General features: G+C 34.4%; 1 non-coding gene across 1 annotated transcript; it reads right to left on the reverse strand.

Moving 5' to 3' along the window:
* Positions 1 to 21,105: 21,105 nt before the first annotated feature.
* On the reverse strand, positions 21,106 to 21,270 carry LOC129087713 (U1 spliceosomal RNA). Its single transcript, XR_008530921.1, has one exon. It is a non-coding gene; the product is annotated as a U1 spliceosomal RNA (small nuclear RNA).
* Between the last annotated feature and the right edge of the window lie 1,239 nt (positions 21,271 to 22,509).

The raw sequence follows: 22,509 nt of genomic DNA on the forward strand, positions 1-22,509 counted from the left end.
GAAGTAATAAATTAAGATATTGTGTGAGGAAAGGTGTCTGTGGTCGAAACAGGAGATTTGATTGAAAACCCTAGTAAAGTTGTCATCAAGAACGCACTTATTAGTATCTCTCCTGATGATTCTAGCTGTCTCGGAATTGAGTTTGTTTCCTTTGTATGTTTTTTATTAAATGCAATTTTCATACTTGCAATGTAAAAACGTTAATGATAATTAAGAGAGGCTATATCAGAGCAAGTGAGCATGATTTGATAATACAACACGAGGTTTTGCTTGTCAGGTGGATTAGCTTGATCAAGGGTTCCTGAAATGTGTAGCTAGACCTCATCAGTTTGTACAACCAGAGAAATGTGCATGAGTGGTTTAGTTTGAATTATCTGTTTTATTTCTACATTTGTTTTCTGGTACAAATTAGTACTCATGGGGATGTATTCTTATAAAAAGTGGGGAAAATAAGAGGTCTTTAATTTAACCTTTCACCTAATTTTCTATAGCCATGACAAAATATTGCTTTTATACAAAAACATTATTTTACAATATGGTTGCATTCCAACTGGTAGTAAATGATATTATTCCTGTATTTCATTAAGAGAAATATAGATTAATTTGGAAGAATTGGAAAAGAAAGAGAAGAGGTAAAGTTATCTGAAATAATGTAGAATAATATAAGAATAATATATAAACTTATAACACCATGTTCTTAATGGACAAAATACCTGACCAAAGACATTATACACTCATAAATATATACATATTATTTACAATGAATATATATGATTAATGATATACACATTTTAAACTCAGTGTATATGGTGCTTATTTAAATTTTCTGAAATAATTTGTGTAAAATTTGTTACAATCCAAGAACAAAACTTGGTCAACTCAAAGAAAAAAATTTATTCTGATAAAGAAATAGAAATAAGAGACCATGTGTTAATAAATGAGTTCAAACATTCAACTTAAAAAAATAAAATGGAAAATATGTAGCTACTAGTGTCATGCTTCACTATGCCCTGAGTACAACAATATTTTTTCTGTAATAATGGCAGTTAAAAAAAAGGTTCAGATGACCTTGGATTTTAAAATCCTATGATTCTAAAAGTAATAGAATTAAATAGAAGTTATTCAAGAGAGTAGCACTTTAAAAATATGAATACAAGTTAATAAATTAGGTATTTCTAACAGTTTGGATTGGATCTAGAAATTAAAAACACAAATAATCTGAAATAAAATATGAACAATAAATTTGAAACAAAAATAACATTAAAAACAAATGTAAAATTGGTCCCTGGCCAGGAAGCTCAGTTGGAGAGAGCATTGCCTTGATACACCAAGGCTTTGGGTTCGATCCCCAGTCAGGGCACACACAGGATGCTTCCAATTCCATTGGTTACAGGATGCAACCAATGAATGCATAAATTACTGGAACAACAAAGTCTCTCTCTCTCTCACACTCTCCCTTCCTCTTTCTCTCTCTCTCTAAAATTAATTTTTAAAAAAGTAAAGTTAGGAAAGAAAGAAATACATAATTAAAAAACCCAGGAATATCTTAATGTAAATGAGTCAAATATCAGATCAGACCATACCCATAAAAGAATCTTTAGGTGATGAGCAAATGAAGGTAAAGTTTTAAATTACATGAGTCTAAGACTATAGCTAATAATGCTGTGGTTGACACATGGAGTGATATACTAAAATAAAAAATGATAGATTGGTTACCAGCACAAACCAGTTAATTGCTTTTAAAAATCAATGGTATTCATTTAATAGCATAATATAATTTTTAAATGGCTATTATTTTAAATCATTTTGTTAAAAAAGAAATCCTGATAAGTCATATCAGTTTGGATGATTATGTCTCCGATTAGTCTAAAGGAAATTATACATATTAAACTAGCTTTATTTTTAATTATAGAAAATAGGCTTATTTCTCTTTGTTAGGACAAAGAAAAAATTGAAATGATCCAGCCTTAAAATATTGTCTGAAATTCAAATACTAGGGCTAAATACACTGACTAAAATAAGAAATCATAAAAGTGGTTCATTTTCTTTTATTGGAGGATTTATACATTCACTACAAATTCTCAAAATACAAGTAAATATCAATTTATAATATTTCATAGCTACAAAAAGAAAACTGGTCATAAAAGAGAATGAAACAGAGAGCTAGTAGTATTTCCATAGGAACACTTGAGTAGTATGATGAATAATGTAAATAAAACCCATTCTGGAAAAGGTTTCCTAACCTGATTGTCTCATAAACATAAAACATTGACTTCTGCACCTGACAAACCCCAGTATCAATGGATTAAGCACACAATGGACTTCAGTCATTTCTCTGCTAACATGACATAAAATGTAAAATATAAAATATAAAAACTCTTTCAATCTTTACAGAAAACGATCAATTTTACTTTTAACCTGATCAATCCTCTCACTGATGTTCAATAACAATTTACCCTTTAAATGCTACTTAATTTAGCTTTAATTTATTTTCGGGAAAACGACTCCAGGCAAAATTGAATTTAATAAGAACCGATTTTTCCTTTTTAACCTTCATCCTTTTAAAGATGCCATATAGCACAAATCATTGTAAAGTTTTAAATTTTATTTTTAGTGTAATGTATCTAAAGAAGACTACTAGAATTTCAAACAAAAAATTTGAATCATCTGTTTTCAAAACCATGTCAGGCTTCTCATTAAGGCAGAAGGGTGAAGTGCTCATGTGAACAATTACTAAATGAATCAATTCTTTAAAAATGTATTTGAAGATGGTGGGAAGCATCCAAAGGCCAAGAGAAATAGGGGTGGGGAGAATTGAGACCCAAAAAATGAAATTGGAAGAAGTAAGACCAGTAAGTTTTGCCCTGGTCAAGTGGCTTAGGGGGTTGGAGCATTGTCCTGTGCACCAAAAAATGTTGTGGGTTTGATCCCTGGTTAGGGGCATATACCTAGATTGTGGGTTTGATCCCTGGTTGGAGCATGTACAGGAGGTGGTGGATTGATGTTTTTCTCTCACATCAATGCTTCTCTCTCTCCCTCTAAAATCCCTCTCCTCTCTAAAATCAATAAAAAAAAAAAAATATATTCTAGGAAGGTTTAAAAAAAAGAAAAAAGAACTGAAAGCTGTGATTTCCCAGGTGATGCTGCTCAGTCTCCAGAACTACAGGTGCAGAAACATGGCGGAAGACCACTGCCTTGTTAGTTAAAAGTGCCAGACATCAACACTGAGACCTGGAAGTGAAGCTGAAAAATGGAAAGGAAATATCCAGAGCAACATGAGAACCATAGGGGTAAAAGAATCTACAGTTAGCCAGTCCAGTAGATTAAGAAAAGACATTGCATCCACCAAATAAAAACAGGTTAACAAGGACAAGGAGAAATCATAACACATGAACGATGCCATGGGAGTTTAAAACGAGAGTAAAATTGATGGTTCAATACAAGGGTGAGAAGATAAAGACAAGAAAATCTCTCTGAATATATATCTATATCTATATCTATATCTATATCTATATCTATATCTATATCTATATCTATATCTATGTCTATGTCTATATCTGTATCTATATCATTATCTATCTTGTGAGCTTATCCCAAATCTCTGAATGGCTTCTCATTGCACTTAGGATATATTTTGATATAATGTTCTGTTATTGGAGCTGGAATCTTTAGAATGGGAACCCACTTCTCCAAAATCACTTGACCCAATTTTCCCATAGTTCCAAATATGATGGTCTGTCTTATTTTCTTGATCACATAGACCTCTTTTTTTAAGGGTTTTGTCCCATGTTCTTTACTCTGCCTGATTTATTCCTCTCCCAAATTGTACCTGGTCTAATTTATGCTCATTCCAATTTCCTATCTCCCACTGTAAAGTAATGATTATGTCCATTTTTGACACCAGCATGTAGGTTATCACTTGATGCAAAGTGAGTAATCAAGAAAAGGTAGCTGGATAAATAAATCATTTTCTCTATTTGAGATTAAGATTACTTTATTTGAAGAAATGAAAATTAGGAAGTGCTTTTATAAATTAAAAAAGCAGGTAGTCTTGGGAACATTATGGCTATTTCAAATGGCATTTTGGCTAGATTCAATACAGTCAAGTGGTATTATAAAAACATTGCACTATACCTTCTTTTTATTTGTTTGTCCTTTCCCCATTCTCTTGTCTTCTTTCTTTTGATAGTTTTTAGGCATTTTTAAATTTAATCATGATACATTGGTTTGGCCCTGCCTCAGGTGATTTAGATAGTCATATTAGTCAGGATTCTTCAGAGAAATAGAACCAATTGGATGTGTACATTTGCGGTATGATTTTTATTTTAAGGAATTTACAGTTCACATGACTGTGGAAGCTTGGGAACATCTGATGGAAGATGCCAGCAGGCTAGGGATCAGGAGAAGTTATATTTGAGTCCAAGGGCTTCCTGCTGTAGAACAGGATGAGCTGATGTTGCAGATGCAACCTAAAGGCTGCCTGTGAGAGAATCCCACTTGCTGGGGTCGGGTGTCGGGTGGTCAGACTTTTGTTCTTCAACTGTCTCAGTGGGGCCACCTATATTGTTATATTACTCAAAGTCTACCAATTTAAATGTAAATCTCATCCAAAAACACCCTCATAGAAATATCCAGAATGTTTGTGTGCTGAAGCCCAGCCAAACTGACTCATAAAATTAACCATAACAATAACTAATGAAGGATTTAGGTTAAATTGCCCAAGTATATGGTCATTCTAACTTTATAGGGTCTATAACAAAAGTGTCATCATATTCCAACTCCCAATGCAGCACAGGTTTAATAATGGCAGTATTTTCTCCTTTTCTAATTCTAGGCATACTTCTTCCTGAGTGGCAAGTGAGGTATGACACACAGGGAACAGAAATCATCTATATAATATTACTATGATAGTAATATAAATAGAAATTTTCTAGTTAAATTTTCATTATAAATATGAAAATATTTTGATACATTTCATTAAAGAAATTTTAAACCTACAGACTACTTTCAAAAATTTTATAATGCCATAAACATGGACAACTATGTGGGGAATGACTGTGGGAGTGGGGGGTAGGCTGGGCAGAGGAGGGCAAAGGGGGAAATATTGAGCCAACTGTAATAGAATAAATGAGAATACTAAAAAATTAAAAAGAATTTACAATGAACAACTGTGTATCCTTCATTTAGGTTTACTAGTTATTTCTCTCTCTCTCTCTACCTCTGAATGTATGGGTGTGTAGTGTGTGTAGTTTTCATCATCTCCTCCTCCTTCTCCTTTATAGTGTCATTCTCTTTATTATTGTTGCAAAATCGTTAAAGTGTAAGTTGCATATATCCCAATCCTTCAACCTTAAAAACTTCATCTATTTTCAAAGAACCAAGCCATCACTTTACATATCCACAATTCAATCATCAGATTCAGAAAATGTATCATGATATAATACCAGTGTGTATTATCGACCATATATTCATATTTCACTGATTGTTCTATTAAAGTTTTTTTTCTGCCTTTTAATTAAAGTCAAAATGCTATCTGGTATTGATCACTTCATTTAGCTGTCATGGCTCTTAATTTTTTTTCCTAAAATAACTCGTCAGTCTTTGTCTTTTATGACATTTACATTTTTGAGGAATATTTCAAACTGTTTCCTGATTTGTGGATTTTTGTTTGTGGTTTTTTCCTCATGGGTAAACTCAGGTGTCTCTTGTTTGTTTGTTGGCAGTTAGGCTCTCTGAGTGGTGCACCCTCAACTCACCACTCTGGAAGAAACACCTCTTTCCCATTTGTGGAATGTCAACTCTAGTCACTGAGTTATGATGATATCTGCTATTTTTCTCCACCATAAAGTTATCTTTCCCTTTGACATGAATGAGCATTCTCTGGGGAGATATCTTAGGGCTGTTCAAATATCTTGTTCCCAAAAAACTTTTACCCAATGGTTTTAGTAATCATTAATCACTCTTGTCCAGATCGATTATTACTATTATGGTTGCTAAATAGATGACTTTACTACCTCCATCATTCCTACTGCATTAATTAGTTGGCATCCTACCATAAATTAGGCTTTCCTTCTCACACCTACATTTTTTAAGTTAACTGATTTATGTAGCTTGAAATCAGCATTATAAATATTAAGTTATACCTAAAATAGAACACTAGATATACATTTGGTATGTCGTATGTCATATGGACCCCTGGATAGAACACCGAACTCAAATTCAGCCTTGATTTTACTGATAATGTGTTGGGGATGTTAGGAAAATCACTTCATACCTCTAAGTTTTAATATTTGTGTCTATAATGAGTGTTTTGACAATGTCATATCAACATTTATTTTTGTTTTAATAGTCCTAGAAAAATTTCAGTGTTTGTATGGCCTGGAAGATCTGGAAAAGAGGAAATTACCCCTTTTTAGTCTTAATTTGCAATTGGTCAAAAACTGGCAAAGAAGCTTCCTAACCCCACTAACTTATTTTGGTTCTCATTAAACTTTTTAATTCATTTTTTTCCCTTATCTATTTCAAGCTTATTTTCATCAGTGTTTATTCTTTGGCAACCATATTTGAAAATGCAGAGTGAGCACCAGGTGGGAGGAATTATACAGCTAAAAAACATTCCATGAAATGATCATGGTACTTCAGATTGCTTCAAAATTAATTATAACCCTACAATTCCCACACCAAGGCAGCCCGTGGGTTAGAAGGCTGGGATGAAAGAGTTGTCATTCCAGTGATGACATTCAAGCAGAGTGATTTACTAAAACAAATCTGTACCAATTTTAGTTTACACTTTAAAAAGTCCATATAACCATTAAAAATGGCTATAGATGTGTTCCTAACAAATTCTGCCCTATAAATTCTCAAGCTACTAGAAAAATGTGGTGGAAAGCTAAAGGTTTGCAGAATGTATAGCCTCAGGAACCATTTAGGAATGATAATTTTAACATTATTACTGATATTTAAGAATCTAAAGAGCAGAGTGAGAAATCATTCTGGGGATAATGTGGGGAATGTAAAAAGTTAAGCATATATTAAAATTTAAAATTTCCAATTCCATAAATAGTATATTTGGTTGTTTCTCTTGACATTGTTCAGAGAATAAATTACATATATATAAAACAATTTATTTTCATGCATATAATTTTTAAACTATAAATTTAAAATTAAAAAGTATTAAAGAAGCTTTATAATTCCACTGTGATTTTCTTAGAAGCAAAATACTCAAGAAAGTACATGATAAATGGTCACTCTATCTATATTCATCATCTATGTTTTAAATGTATATGCATATATGTGCATAAATATATCACTATAAATATATGAGTGTAATAGATCATTTTTATTGAGTACTTTCTTAGAAAGAGGTGCTAAGCACTTCACATGAATTATGGCTTTATGTAAATCATGTCATTTAGTCTTCTTAAACTTATGAATTTTTATCCTACCATTGTCCCATTTTGCAGTCATGGAAATCAAGTCAAGAAGAGATTGAGTTGTCTATAGCCAGATGATTAATAAATGGTAGATACCATTGGGGAAACAAATCATATGCATCTAAATACTATGTATTTTATTCTTAAAATTTTATTTAACTCTGGCCAGGTAGCTCAGTCGGTTAAGAGCGTCATCCTGATACACCAAGGTTGCAGATTTGATTCCTGGTCAGGACACATACAAGAAGCAACGAATGAATGCATGAATAAGTGGAACAACAAGTTGATGTCTCTCTCTCTCTCTCCCCCTTGCTCTCTCTCTCTAAAAATCAATAAATAAAAATCTAAAAAGATTTATTTATTCAAATGAGTTAATATGGATGCATTCCTCTAATTTTCAAGACATATTATCTATCAATCATCTATCTAATCTATCTATCTGTCTATATATCTGTGTATATGTTGCATGCTCACAAAAGCACTTGTACAAATACATTTTCTGTCTGTTTTACAACAGTATGAGGAACCCAGACTGGCCATGTAGATTGTCCCGGCTTAAAATTTCATAGAACCATGAACTATGACTGTATTCTCTTGGTCAGTATTGTTCTCTTGGCTAGTATGATCTTTTAAACCCAGTAAGATTGTGGAAATAGGAAGCAAAACACTTCTAGTGATCTATTCATGTAGCAGTGAAGGGGCTGCTCTAAGTTCTGCCCAATGATTCTCAGTTCACGACACAAAACATTGGCTATGGATTTGAGGATAAAACAGAATTTCTTAGGACTACAATCCAAACACAAAGGGTGTTGTCTCCAGCTGAGCCTTCAGCAGGCTTCTCCATCGTTCTTGCAGCTGTTTTAGGACAATGAGACACCTGGTAATGCCAGTCAATGCCTTGACTATGAGCCCCTGCCTCCTTTCTTTGCTGTAAAATGAGGTATTTATTGGTAGTGATTAACAAGACTTTCTGAAAGTCCATGAAGAATGATCCTGGCAGGACCATTGCAGCAACTGAAGGGAAATTCCTATTATATTGTAAAATAAAGTTTCCCCTTCACTATGAAGGGTTCAATGTCACCAACTTGTCCTTGGGTAGATAGTGGCTCCTTCATTGCATGGTGCAATAAAGGCACTCAAACTTGACCTCTCCTTTAAAACTGGGCACTCGGCAGGAGCAATAACCCATTTCTACTTTAGAAACTTATTTGAGTAATTAAATTACTTCTCTAGTTTGTATTGAGGGCTCTCCCTGTCCTTCCCTGTCCCGCCCCCACCCTCTGCCTCAGTTGTTAAAGCACAGCTTTGAAAACTGTCACCTTTGTCTTGGCTGAACCAAAGAGTCAGGAACGTTTTCATAGCAGGTTAAGGATCAGTAGGAAAATTAGAGCTTCTGGACTTTTGACCTGGTGAGGGTGGCATCAGCTTTTTGTTAGTCTAATACCCTACCCCCTGCTCCCAGAAGTTATGAAATTGCAACAAGTTTGAGAAATAAAAATCAAAGATTTGAGGACAACCAAAGTGGACAACTTTCTCCCTCCTTTTTAGAGATTTTGATCACCAGAGGCTTTATTTTTACATTATAATGAAAAAGGCTTGAAAAGCACCCCATCAAAAAAAACATGCAAAAGTGAAAGCAGTGCTCAGCCAGTTGGGTGCAGTTAATTTTTAATTACACTCTCGCAGCTCTGACTTTATTTATTGCCAAGCAGCTGTAAGGGTAGAACCCATCAGAGGGTGAGTTCTGTGTGAACAGGAATGTCCTTACAGTACATGGTTCAAAAATAGATTACAAGTGAGACTGGCACAGCTCAGAACAGCTTGTTTTTTCCTCCTTAAATGCCCTAGTAACACAATCCATTTCTACAAAGCCAAGGTGCCCCAAAATGTACAAAAACTGCTGCTCGCACATTCCCCTGGTTCCTACTTGAGGAAAAATCCTACTCAAATCAAATGAAAGACACCAATGCCCAAATTAAGAAGAAAACAACACCAAGTAGAAAAACAATGTACTGATGCTTTTATATTTGGTTCAATATCATACTTCATTATTTGCAAACTTAAAAAATAAAAGGGACATTGATGCTGCTATGAGAGATTAGACTGATTTTAAATCCTCTACACTCTTGAGGCTTTATTGCTTTTCGCCAAAACAAAGTAATCCTGACATGGAGCTGTCCAAACCTTTGACCACTGCCAAAGTTCAACCACAGGGTGCATTCTCCCTGAAGCGATGCCTTATGAGGTGAACAGAACTCAGGGTTTGTTAAAGATGCTTTATACAATTGGGGAGTGCTGATAAGGGATACATGAAGCAAGAATTGGAACATAAAAAATGGATTTCAAACCTGTAATTTTTTTCAGATCTATGAATCATGGATAAAATTATTCATATAAATAAAGTCAAAAGAGTAAGACATCCATATTGGTGGTTAAGAACTTCAGGTTAGGAGCACTTTTGTGTCTGAGTACCAGTTATTTAACATATAGTTCTCAGCTGACACCTGTCTGCCTGAATCTGGGTGAGATAATGAACTCTGCTCTGTCTGCTAAATGCCTGTTGGCATAGATCAACGTTTTGAGAAGCTACCTAATGCTTAAGCTTTTTAATGCTGTTAAATATAAAATTAAATATCACTCAACTATTTCACAGATAAAGTAAAGGATAGCTTGCTCAATTTCAAGGCTTTTTGATGTATAGAATTTTATAAATGGAACTGTTCCATCAATAAGGAGAGTGTAATGAAAACTTTACGTAGATGGGTAGTATGTAACTTCTACATGGGTGTCTATTTAGTAAATACATCACTGTATATTGGTCAGGAAACTTGCTCCAATAAAAGAACATAAAAATTAAAGAGAGAGACAGAAAAATAGCTATTGTCACTCCAAATCCTCTGAAAATACAGATTTTAGCGTAAATATTTTTTCTTTATCATCATCTAAATACATGATTATTGATTTTAGAGAGAGGGGCAAAGGCAAGAGAGGGAAAAGGAGAGAAATGTCAATTCATTGTCTCTCATATGCGCCCTGACTGGAGACTGAACTCACAGCCTTGACATGTGGCCTGACCAGAGATCAAACCCACAATCTCTTGGTTTATTAAACGACACTACAACTAAGTGAGCCACATGGGCCAGGGCTCTAGGGTAAATCTTGTGGGATTCCCTGGGTTCTCAATACAAATGAAAACAGTTACAATCAGTTTCCAGTAACATGGAAGAAAGTCAGAGTGTAAATTCTTTGGGAGATGGATTGATAAAGTGTTGATGTTAAAATACACCAGTGTTATAGGATCTTACTGTGTTTGTATTGTATTTCACCCTATTTGTCAAATGTAAATCAATTTCAGTTTCTCTAAGACAAACATATAGAATCATGTTAACTGTTTCTAATATGAAAACTATTCCAGCCTATCACATCTTTCAGATAAGCCTACATGAAAGTGCGTATATGAAAAGCATGATTTCCCGCCCTCCCTCTTATCTTTGAATTGTTTTGTTTTTCCCATTCTGCAGTGCTTTTGCTGCTTGGAAGACCTGCCACAGGGAATGATTTATCTTAAATTAAATTTGGACTTGGTGTTAAAAGAAACCTTTATGCGAGTATTAAGCATTAGAGGTGGTGAATACAGGTAGGTAATATGTGCTCCCATAAATGTGTTATTAGTTTCTAACCCAGTTTGATGTGTATCCAAATCCCTAGATTGGTACATTTATTATGAGAACATTAGTGTGTTTCCTTTGTAACCATTAGGTCCAGGGTCAGACAACGTGGTACATATGTTTCTAATTGACTGGTGCTTAGCTCATGGAAGTCTGGTTTTGTGGAGGAAATGTGATGTCCAAGAGGCTGTTGGGAGGGAGGCACTTTTCTTGGAAAAAAGGAAGTAATGTTCTTTTATTTTATAGTTTACAAACTGATGTCTAAAGACTGGAATTTATTTCTAAGGTATGAAATCCCAAAGTTCAAGTATGTTCTAAATTTGGTGTGGTGTTCCTCCATTTCTGATTTGAATGATGTCACTGTATGAAGCTAAAGGAAAGAAACACCACCACCTCTGGACTGAAGAAGCAGAAATTGCATTTCCAGGATTCTTTCTCCTGGAACTCCCTTTGGCTGAGGCCCCAAAATGCTTGTGGATCCACTTGGTCAATCCATGATGTCATATTTCCCAGAAAGTCTAGAACAAAATTATAGTGCCTTGAGCAAATCGGATTAATATTTTAAAATTTGTCTTTTTTTTAAATATTTTCTTGCTCTTGGGAGTCCTCCTAACCTTCAATAAATAGTATGTTTAAATTTTGATAGTTCCATTTTAGAAAATAAATCATGCACTCCTATCAGTATTCCTGGGGAGAGCAACTGAGTGTGGTGCAAAGCTTAAAAGGCTTTACTGATGAAGACCTTGGTTATTCCTGCTTTCTTGGTTATGTGATCTTGTGCAAATACTTTATCTCTGTGTTTCAGTATCTTCATATATATATAATGGATGATAATTCTCACTTGTAATTTTCGCAAAAATAAAGTAAGCAAGATCATGACTAGAAAACAAGTAACTGATTGGCATTTGTAGTGACTCAACAAATGCTAATTTTGTTATTTCTTACTACAGCAGTTTATCTCTCCACCAGTATTGACAACTAATCCATATAATGAGTTTGGCTAGATAACAAAAGCTTACTTTTTTAAAAAATTAATTTTTATTGTATATTTTTTCCATTACTATTTAGTCTCCTTATACCCCTTCTTCCCCAGCAATCACCACACTGTTGTCCATGAGTCCATTTTCCTTTTTTTTGCTTAATCCCTGTCCCGCAACCTTCCCCCACCCCACACTAGCTGTCATCCTGCTTTTCATCTATGAGTCTGTCTCCATTTTGCTTGTTAGATCAGTTTGTTCATTAAATTCCACATATGAATGAAATCATAGGGTATTTGTCTTTCTCTAACTGGCTTATTTCATTTAGTATAATGTTCTCCAGGTCACTCTATACTGTTACAAAGGGTAAAATTTTCTTCTTTTTTACAGCTGAGTAGATTCCCATTGTGTAAATGTCTCATGATTGTTTTATCCACTCCTCTATTGATAGATACTTGGACTGCTCCCCTGTCTTGGCAATTGTAAATAACACTGCAATTGACATAGGGGTGTTCATGTTCTTTCAAATTGGGGTTTTGTGTTCCTCCGGATATATTCCCAGAAGTGAAATAGATGGATCACATTTCAGGGAGTGAAATTTGTATGACAACCAAGATTTATGAGTATTATATTCCTGGAGAATTCGAAGTGTTCAATGGATAATGAAACAACATTTTAAAGTAGAATTCAGACATATTTAATTAAAATTTTAATCATGCATGGTACACTTTTTGACCTCTCTACAAGGAAGAGAAAAATTGGAGAGTTTATAGCCACACCCTTGTTTCTGTCATTGTTAGCATGTCTGGTACCATAGCTGTGTCTTCCTGAGCATCTTTTCATCGCTGAAGACTGTTCAGTCTATGTGCTAATTTCCCAGAACACTGTGGAGAAGGAATGCCATTGTGTGGTGTTTATTCCACTACAAATCACTTTTTGGAATGAGGTGAGTTTTAAAATATATGTGTGTGCATATGTCCATAAGTTAAAATAATCTTTAAAGTCCATCTCTAATGTTTAAATTTTTGAAAATCCTCATAATTTAGTCTTTCACCAGAGCGTGCTGATAGTCTATGTATTATTTTATTACACCAAGGCTCAGCAGGGTTGGGCAAGTATGCAATATGCATAAAACCCGGGCACTTTATACTCTATTGAAGTTGTTATATATCTGTTCCCTCACCTGCTCTCTGTTGGATACTGTCACCAGTGGTGCTGCTCTCACCTTGCTTTGTCCCTATAGCTGCACTGCACGGTCCTCTGAACCTGTGTGACTACTTTCAATACTATGTTTGTGTCTGGCTTTTTCACTCCCCTCAAGCTCTTTTCTGCATCCTTGTTTTCCTATGACTATGACCTTTGATAGGAATGCATGTCACCCATTAGAGTCAAGATGATTTCAGGAGTCCTTTTGATTCCCTTCCTTCTGGCATCTGATCTTGTGAAACTTTGCTCACCCTTTTCTTCTCTGTCCATCTCAGAAAAAAAATATCTCTTTGTGTTCTTGGAGAAAGCAGCATGACCCAGTAATAAAAGCATGGTTTTGACTGGACAAGCCTAAGTTGAAATCTACTCCTTATTAGAAGTGTGACCTTGGATGAGTTTCTTAAAATTTCTAAACCTCACTTTTCTCAGCTTTAAGATGATGAAATAGCCTATGCCCTGTCAAGGGTTGCCATGAGCATAACATTTTACAAACTATTACTGATGTTTCTCAAGTAAGTATTTCTGTTCTCCTCCTGGTTCTTATACATCTGTCATCTTCTACCTTGTGAGCAGCATTCATTAAAAATATTTTTTGTTTGCATCTAATAACATTCAGTTTTATGAACAAGCATGAAAAATTCAGCCAAGAATGCTGTCTGTACACACAACTTGGAACTTGACCTTGCAAAATTAGCTCTCTGTGGGAAAACTTTTTCTAGCATGTCTCTACTCATGCTTGTGGGTAGAATCTGAATTGCCAGGTGACACCCACATGCAAGGGATTATCTCTAATGATACTTTTATAAATTTATTTACTACTGTAGGCTCTCAGACTTCTAGTCTCTAGAGCTGTGAGAAATAAATGCTCTTTTGTTTAACCACCCAGTCTGTGGTATTTTGTCATAGCAGCCTGAGCTAACTAAGTCATTACATGTAGGCAGTAGTACATAAAAAATGGTCACCTTTGTAGGCTAATTTAGATTTCTACTTGTGTATGTTCCAGATTATATGTGTACATTTCTGTGCATTCTGTAGTCCCATAAGTTTTCCTGACCAATGTTGGAATATTATGGTTGAGTGGAACCTTATTATGATTTCTGAATTTTTGCTTTTTAAATAGTTTAAGTTTACTCTTGGCCTATTCTCTCATAATGGTAATTTTGAATAAGAGATATTAATCATATTTTCTTGGCAAATCAACTCATTTATTCATCAGTTTCTCTTCTCTTAAAGCTGTTTCTCTTGCTAAGTACTCTTATGACACCCTCTGGCTTGGCTTGCCTGTAGCGCTGCAGGATGAGGGAAGAACTGACCTGGTATACTCCAGTTTTCATGATTACTGTTTTCTGTCATCACATAGCTAAAGAAACAAAGAAGTCAGATACATGATTTAGAGCAGAATTTCTCACCCTCGGTGCTATTGACACTTTGGGCTGGATAGTTCTTTGTTGTGGGGCTGTCCTGTTCACTACAGGATGTTTAGCAGCATCTCTGGCCTCCACCCACCAGATGTTTGTAACAACTCCCTCCACGATCATGAAAATCAAAAATGTCTCCAGACATTGTCAAATATTGCTTGTGAGGACAAAATTGCCCTTAGCTGAGAACCACTGGTTTGGAGTCAGTGCCTTTTAATTAAGAAATAACATTCAGAAAGGTTATTCTCATATGTATTTACTTGAATAGCTGGGTATTAAATTATATAGAAAATAATTTATTATTAATAGTAACTACTATAACAGCTGAACTATCTTGAGTATATACTATGCACAACACACTGTGCTAAACTCTGCACACACATAACCTAATTTCATCCTTAAAAAAACACTGACTGTCTTTTCTGAGGCTTATATAAACCTAGGCAGGGTGTAGAAATTAACTGAGAACTTCAAATTCTATTTCCTTAAAGGCCACACAAGGTCTCCAGTTGCATAGTTTAAGAATTTTCCTCACTTTATTCAGCATCCATTGATTTGTTTTATTTCTTTAATGTTTTCAGTTGATTTCTATTAGAATGGATAGTCATTAAAAGATACTTACCTAAATTCCTTCTTTGAAATGAATCCTGCCATTTTATTTTATTTTTCTGTGTTCTCATCTGTGATGGACAATACATTTAATTGAGTTTCTTTTCTGTGTTCCACGGCAATCACATCAAATTGTGTATTTAAATGTATTCTACTATTTAAACTGTTACTTTGGGAAGTACATTGACAATGGAATTTGTCTTTGGCCTTTGGGAATTATTAGAACAATATTACTTTGCTTTGTATAGGTTTTCTTCTCCTCTGATGAAAATGGATTTTTAGTACACAATGCAGGATTTTCAAAAAAGAGGAACACAGAATGAATACAGTTTCTATTTTATATGTCATGTGACTCATTTGACATGCATGATTTTTTCATAGTACAGAAGATTTTTATTTTTATTAAAACAATCACATTTATTTAAGATAATTCCTCTAGAATACGGTCATGTTATTGGAAAATCTGTGAGCAACTTCTCCAGCTGAGAAAGTGGAGATTCATAACTCACTGTCAAGTCACTGATGCTCTGGTAGAGGCTGAAATTAAAACTGTTTCTAAAGACAGATTGACATTCAAGGCCAAGTTTCTACAATTGATGATAGAATTTAACTGGACAGGCTCATCTGGACAACTTGAAAAATTATTTCATATCCTGAACTCCAATGATTAATAAGTATTTTATTCTTCTCAATAAATCACAGGCTTATTGAAGATAAATGAACAACATTTTCTATGTCCAAAGTACATCAATAAAGAATTATATATGTTAAAGAAAAAGTAAGTACCAAGTTATAAATGTTAAACATTCTATTGCATTCTTGAAGGAAAGTACTAGAACTATCTTATCCATTAAAACCACAAGGCTTTGTTGTGCTTTAATAGTCATACATAATCAGGACTTATTTCTAATGTAATCATTTTTCTGGCTTCTCAGTCCTTGTCTAAAAAGGAATAAAATTTTCAAAGAAATAACAAAATGTCAGCCATGGGTTCCTAGATCATTTCAACAGATGTACAAAAGCTAGTAGTGCACCTACAGTTTTTGGTCTTACATAATCCAAGGAAGACACATTTCTGTTTTGAATTCAACATACACCAATAGAACTGCTTCATTTAATAACAAATGAAGGGTTCAAGAATGTGACAAACAATACTAAACAAGGAAGTTGGTAATTAAAAGAACAGAACTTCACAGGAAATTACAGAAAATTTTCTAAAAACCATGGTTGTTCTTCTGAAAAAATATAATTTGAAGTGTTTATTGGTCAAGAATTCTATATTAAATTGAAAAAGTAACATTTATCTGTTTATAATGTATCAAGCACTCAGAAGTAAATGATTCCATAAGATAGTCATCATTAGCTCTTCGTTATTTTGCTGCATAGCTACCCCAAATACTGTTCTTTTTTTTTGTTTTGCTGTACAGAGAACAAAATAGATACCATAAAAGAAAAAGCCTGGTCATCATTAACTATATTTAAATCATAGTGGAAAGCTAGAAAATTTCTGAACTAAGTATCACATATTTATTTAACTGAAAACATTTTCCTAAGACTTTAGGACTACATATGTGCTATTTACTATAGTTGTTACTGGGTTTAGAATGATGAAGGATCAGACAAGTTCTCCTCTGCTCTTATGGATAATCTACTTTAGGTTGCAAAAACAAACTTAAACACATAAACAAGCAAGTGAGCAGGGTGACCACTATGTGACATTGATGTAGGACAATGAAGGGACTTAGCGGACTGTGAAATTATTACAAGTGTCTTGAAAGACAAACCAGATACAGTAGAGTTTTTAGAGTAGCCTCTCAGAAAAGCTAAGAATTGAATTGATGAAAAGATGTTCAACTTCACTAATCCTCAGAGAAATGCAAATTAAAACCACAATGAGATATCATCTCACACCTGTCAGAATGGCTATCATCAATAAATCAACAAACAGTAAGTATTGATGAGGATGTGGAGAAAGGGGAACCCTTTTGCATTGTTGGTGGGAATGTAGCTACTGTGGAAAGCATTATGGAGATAATTCAAAAAATTAAAAATGGATCTGCCTTTTGATCCAGTGACCCCACTTCTGGGAATATATCTGAAGGAACCCAAAATACTAATGCAAAAGAACATAAGCACCATAGGTTCACTGAAGCATTATTTACAATCACCAAGATATGGAAGCAGACCAAATTTCCATCAATAGATGAGTGGATCAAACAATTATGGGACACTTACACAATAGAATACTAGTTGGCCATAAAAAAGAGGAACATTTTACCCTTTGCGATAGTATGGATGGACCTGGAGAACATTATACTAAGTGAAATAAGCCAATCAGGGAAAGACAAATACCATATGATTTCACTCATATGTGGAATCTAATGAACAAACTGAACTAACAAGAAAAATGGAGACAGACTCGCAGATGAGGAGCAGATGACAGCTAATGGGGGAGGGAGGTTAAGGGGTAGAGAGAATGAACAAAAAGGGAAAAGGACACATGGACATGGACAACAGTGTGGTGATTGCTTGGGAGACAAAGGGAGGGGTATAAGGGGGCTAAATGGTAATGGAAAAAACCACAATAAAGACTAAAAAAAGAAATTTGACCCATGATGGGTAGCCAGGGATGGCAATAGCTAGAGACAGAACATTCCGGATAGAAGGGACAGAAAGTGCAAATGGCCCCAAAGCAGAAAATTGCTATGACTTTTGAGAAACTGATAATATACCAGTATATCTAGATTGTAGCCAACCAGTGTGTTTAGATTCAAGTCATTTAGGGTCCTTGAAAATTCTGTTCTCATGCATTGGAGACCATGGAAAAATATAAAGGAAGGAAATGAAATGGTTGCATTTTTATTTCAGAAAGTTCACACCTCTTGCTGTGTAAAAAATGAATCGTAAAGAATCAGAATCTTAGCAGGTGCATCCTTTTGGCAGCTATTGTATGCAGCACAGGTAAGAAGTGATAGTGGCTAAATCTAACATTAGCAGAGATTTTAGAAAAGTGGATTTATTTGGAATTATAGCTAACATATAGGAGTTACTGAGGGAACTTAGTAGTAAGGGGCATATTTCAACTTTTTAGAAAGTCTTATTTAAATAAGTTACCATTAGTCATCCAACATTTGCCTAGTTTCGGTATGTCTATTAATTTTAAGAAACATGTTGATAAGTTGATCATGGTTCAAACAAGGGCCACATTACAGAATACTGCTTGTGAATTAGGAAGCTGAACCTGCTTGGTTCTTATGCATGAATAGAACTAAATTCATAGTTCAGTTAAACAATACTTAGAAAAATAATCCAGAGAGTTATTAAGTAATCCTGCTCTTAGTGATGATATTTCATAGAAAGAAAAAAATTGACTTTGGTCTTAAGAATTGAATATGTTTTGCCAGATAAAGAGAGAGAAGGGAATATTGCAAAGAATGGATAACACTAACAGTAATGAAGGTATGATAGACTGTGGCATTTTGGGGGTGTAAGAAAATGTAGGTGACTAGATATAAGGTAAATAAGAGAGAGTAGTAGTAGGTAAGCCCCTGAATTTCATACTGGATTTTGAATTCAGTGGGAAAGGAACATAATTGGATATTTTGGCTAGTAGAGTAAAACAATTGAATCCATAGTTCAAGAAGATAACACCCAGGACAAAATGGTGAATTAGCACAGCCCACCAGACTGGTTCCTGTTCTAAAATCAATCTTAAAGAAGCTACAAAAGTTTAAGGAAAACATGGTTTGAGCAAAACACACACACACACACACACACACACACACAGAGAAAAAGTCTGATGGGCAAGGCCTGACATAAACTGTTGTTTATGTGTTTGGATTGAAGTTGGAATCATATAGTATGTAGCCTTTATTGATTAGCTACTTTCATTCAGTAACATGCATTTAAGGTTACTCCATGTCTTTTCATTGTTTGAGGGCTTATTACTTTTTATTGAGGAATATCCTATTGCTTATTTGTTTATCCATCCACTTACTAAATGACATCTTGGTTGCTTCCAGGTTTTGGCAATTACAAATACAGCTGCTATAACCATGTCTCTGCAGATTTTTGTATGAAAGTAGGTTTTCAGCTCTTCTGGATGAGTATCAGGAGCACAATGCTGGGTTGTATGGTAAAAGCATGTTTAGTTTTTGTAAGAAATCCCCAAACTGTCTTCCATGTGACTGGAGCATTTTGCATTTCCACCAGCAATGAATGAGAATTTTTGTCCTCTGCATCCTTACCATCCTCCATGTCCTTGCTCCACATCGCCAACATATATCTATATTATTATAGATTTAATAGATAGGACTTTTTGGATCATCTATTTGTTTTTGTGTGAGTTTTACTAGATTGCATCTTCAAAGAATTGGTCCATTTCATACAGGTTATCAAATTTGTGGGCACAGAGTTATTCAAAGTATTCCTTTAGTATCCTTCCATGGCTATGGGATCTGTAGTGATGTCCCGCTTTCATTTTTGATATTAATAATTTGAGTGCTCTACCTTTTTTTCTTAATTAGCCTGATTAGAGCCTTATCACTTTGTCTTTTCTAAGAACCAGCTTTTGTTTTCATTGATTGTCTCTATTGATTTCCTGTTTTCAGTTTCTCTGATTCCTGCTCTAATTCTTATCATTTTCTTTCTTCTGCTTTCTTTGAATTTAATTTGCTCTTCTGTTTCTAGCTTCCTAAGTGGAAACTTAGATTAATGATTTTATATTTTTCTTTTTTTCTAATATATTCATTCAATGCTATAAATGTCCCTCTAATCATTGCATTCACTACATCTTAAAAATTTTGATAAGTTGCATTTTAATGGCCATTTAATAAAAACTATTTTAAAATTTCTGTTGAAAGTTCTTTGATCCATTTGTTACAAAGAAGTGTGTTATTTAAACACATAGTTGGGAATTTTCCACATATCCTTCTGTTATTGATTTCTAGTTTAATTGCATTGTGGTCCAGAGGAGACATTGTGTAATTTCTATTCTTCTGAATTTCTTAAAGTGTGTTTATGGCCCAGAATGTGGACTATCTTGGCAAATGTTCCATGTAAACTTAAGAGGAATGTGAATTCTGCTGTTTTTTGATAAAGTAGTTGATGGATGATGTTGTTGAGTTCAATACTAAGTGGATTTTTTTTTGAGGAAAAAGTATTATACGTAAATATTTTTTCCTTTTACCTATCTCTGGGTATCTTGTCTTTTCCTGCTTAATACGGTGGCCCCTTTCCACCATCACTACCATCTTTCTCTCTAATAAACAAAATTCAAAACACAATCACGAGTGCATTTATGAGTGAGTACGATGTGAAAAAATTTTCATCGATGTAGTTTTGTAAGTTAGAATTCAACATGAGGGCAACTCTTCTTACTATCAAGTTATTAAAGAAAATTGGGGAAAAGGAAGATAGTGAAATAGTTTTGAAGGTGAAATCCTGGTGTAATAACAATTACTATTTAGTTTTTAAGTGAATGTCAACTGCATGTCATTTTACTGCGGGTATTCAAATTGTTTTTATAAGCATATAAGCATAGGTCCCTCATTTTATCACTTTTCCCACAGATAAGTCTGACGGGGGTCATTGTTTTGTTGTTGATAACAAGTGACGTGGGAATCTGTCTCATTGGTTATGATGGAAACATCACTGAACTTGGGGATTCCTTGTACATAACAATTATTTGTGATTTTTAAATAAAAATTAAAAATCAATATTTTGCTATTTTAATTGATAGTATTATTTATATTGATTAAAATATAAAACTTTTAACAAAGTATTTTTTTTTCTTCAGAGGAGAGCATGAATGTAGTCCCCAATTACCACAAATTATGCCGTTGAGTTTCCCTCATTTGGGGAAATCACAGGGGTCAGCGTGTCCAGAGTACAGTGGATAAGCCACCCCTTGGGAAAAACCACCTTCATGATCATGGTATATCCCCTGCAATGTAAGTATAGTATTTTTTATAATTTATCTTGATAGTAATGAAGAATGAATATATAGGAAAGTTCTAGTGTACACAAAATTATTTTATTTAAAGTTATTGAATGCTTTTAAGCAATGTAGTTTAGAGAATTTTTGACTATTCATGTAGTTAATTTTTAAGATTGCTGGGAGAATTTATGCTGAAAAGAGACTATTTGAGCAGTGTTAGTGATATCTCTTACTTACTGAAATTTGTCTTTCTGTCAAGACTAAGTTCCTTAAGAGCAGAAATGTGAATGCAGCGTCCTGTTGATCTTTTTTAACTTATTCTTGAAACTAGTAGGTGTTTAGTTTCATTTTGTTGACACCCTGCCATGGAGAAAAGTGCAGCAGTTAACTTGAATCAAGATGCTCTGAGAATTTGCTAACTGATACACTTCTGCCAAGTAAGAACTATGCTATCAACCTAAAAGTGTTGGCTGCATACCTACTGTGTACTTAGCATCATTAGACTGGCACAGCTACTTGATAATCATGGGCAGATGGAATTAGCTGATATAAAAGAACATGTGTTTTTCCCTCTCCACCCACCCCCACCCTGACACACAGAGTAGAAAAATAGAATTTTCCCTCATTTTTTTTTCTAACAAGGACATCTTCAGATGTATTAGTCAAACTTGGAATCCCTCCAACACTAAAACTTATGTCTAAATTTAGAACTAATGAGCTCCCTGTATAAACCAAACTGAAAAGCACATATTCTCTCTGTAAGCATCAAAACATTTTTATTCAACATAAATCTATTGCCAAAGAGAATATTAATGTCTCTTACTTAGTGTTTCTGGGTCACAAAAATCCATCTTCCCTTAGAGTGCTTGGGAAAAACATGAACATATTCACCAGGGAAGAACAAGTTCATAGAGAAAATTGGTTTCAGAGAATCATAGAGCTCTCCATCAAAATAGGCCTTTATGGGTCTTCCAGCCCAGTACTCATTGACTGCTAGAATTTCATTCAAAATAACTTTGCTGGGTGATTACCCAGCCTATAAATACCTCCTCTACCAACCCACTCCAACCCACCTTTTACTCTCTGTGATCAATTGGTCCTTGGTAGAAAACCAAAATCCTTTCTGCTATTGCCACCCTATTTGTTCTTTGGACACACAGATTGATAACTCATTCATTTTTTTTAATGCTTGATGACAGCTACCATGTGTTCTCCCTCTCCATTTCCTAACCCCCTGAAATTCCATCTTCTCCAGGCTAA

This window comes from Pteronotus mesoamericanus, unplaced genomic scaffold (assembly GCF_021234165.1).
Source record: "Pteronotus mesoamericanus isolate MK-2021 breed Mesoamerican mustached bat unplaced genomic scaffold, CSHL_Meso_final contig_130, whole genome shotgun sequence".
NCBI classification, from domain to species: Eukaryota; Metazoa; Chordata; class Mammalia; order Chiroptera; family Mormoopidae; genus Pteronotus; species Pteronotus mesoamericanus.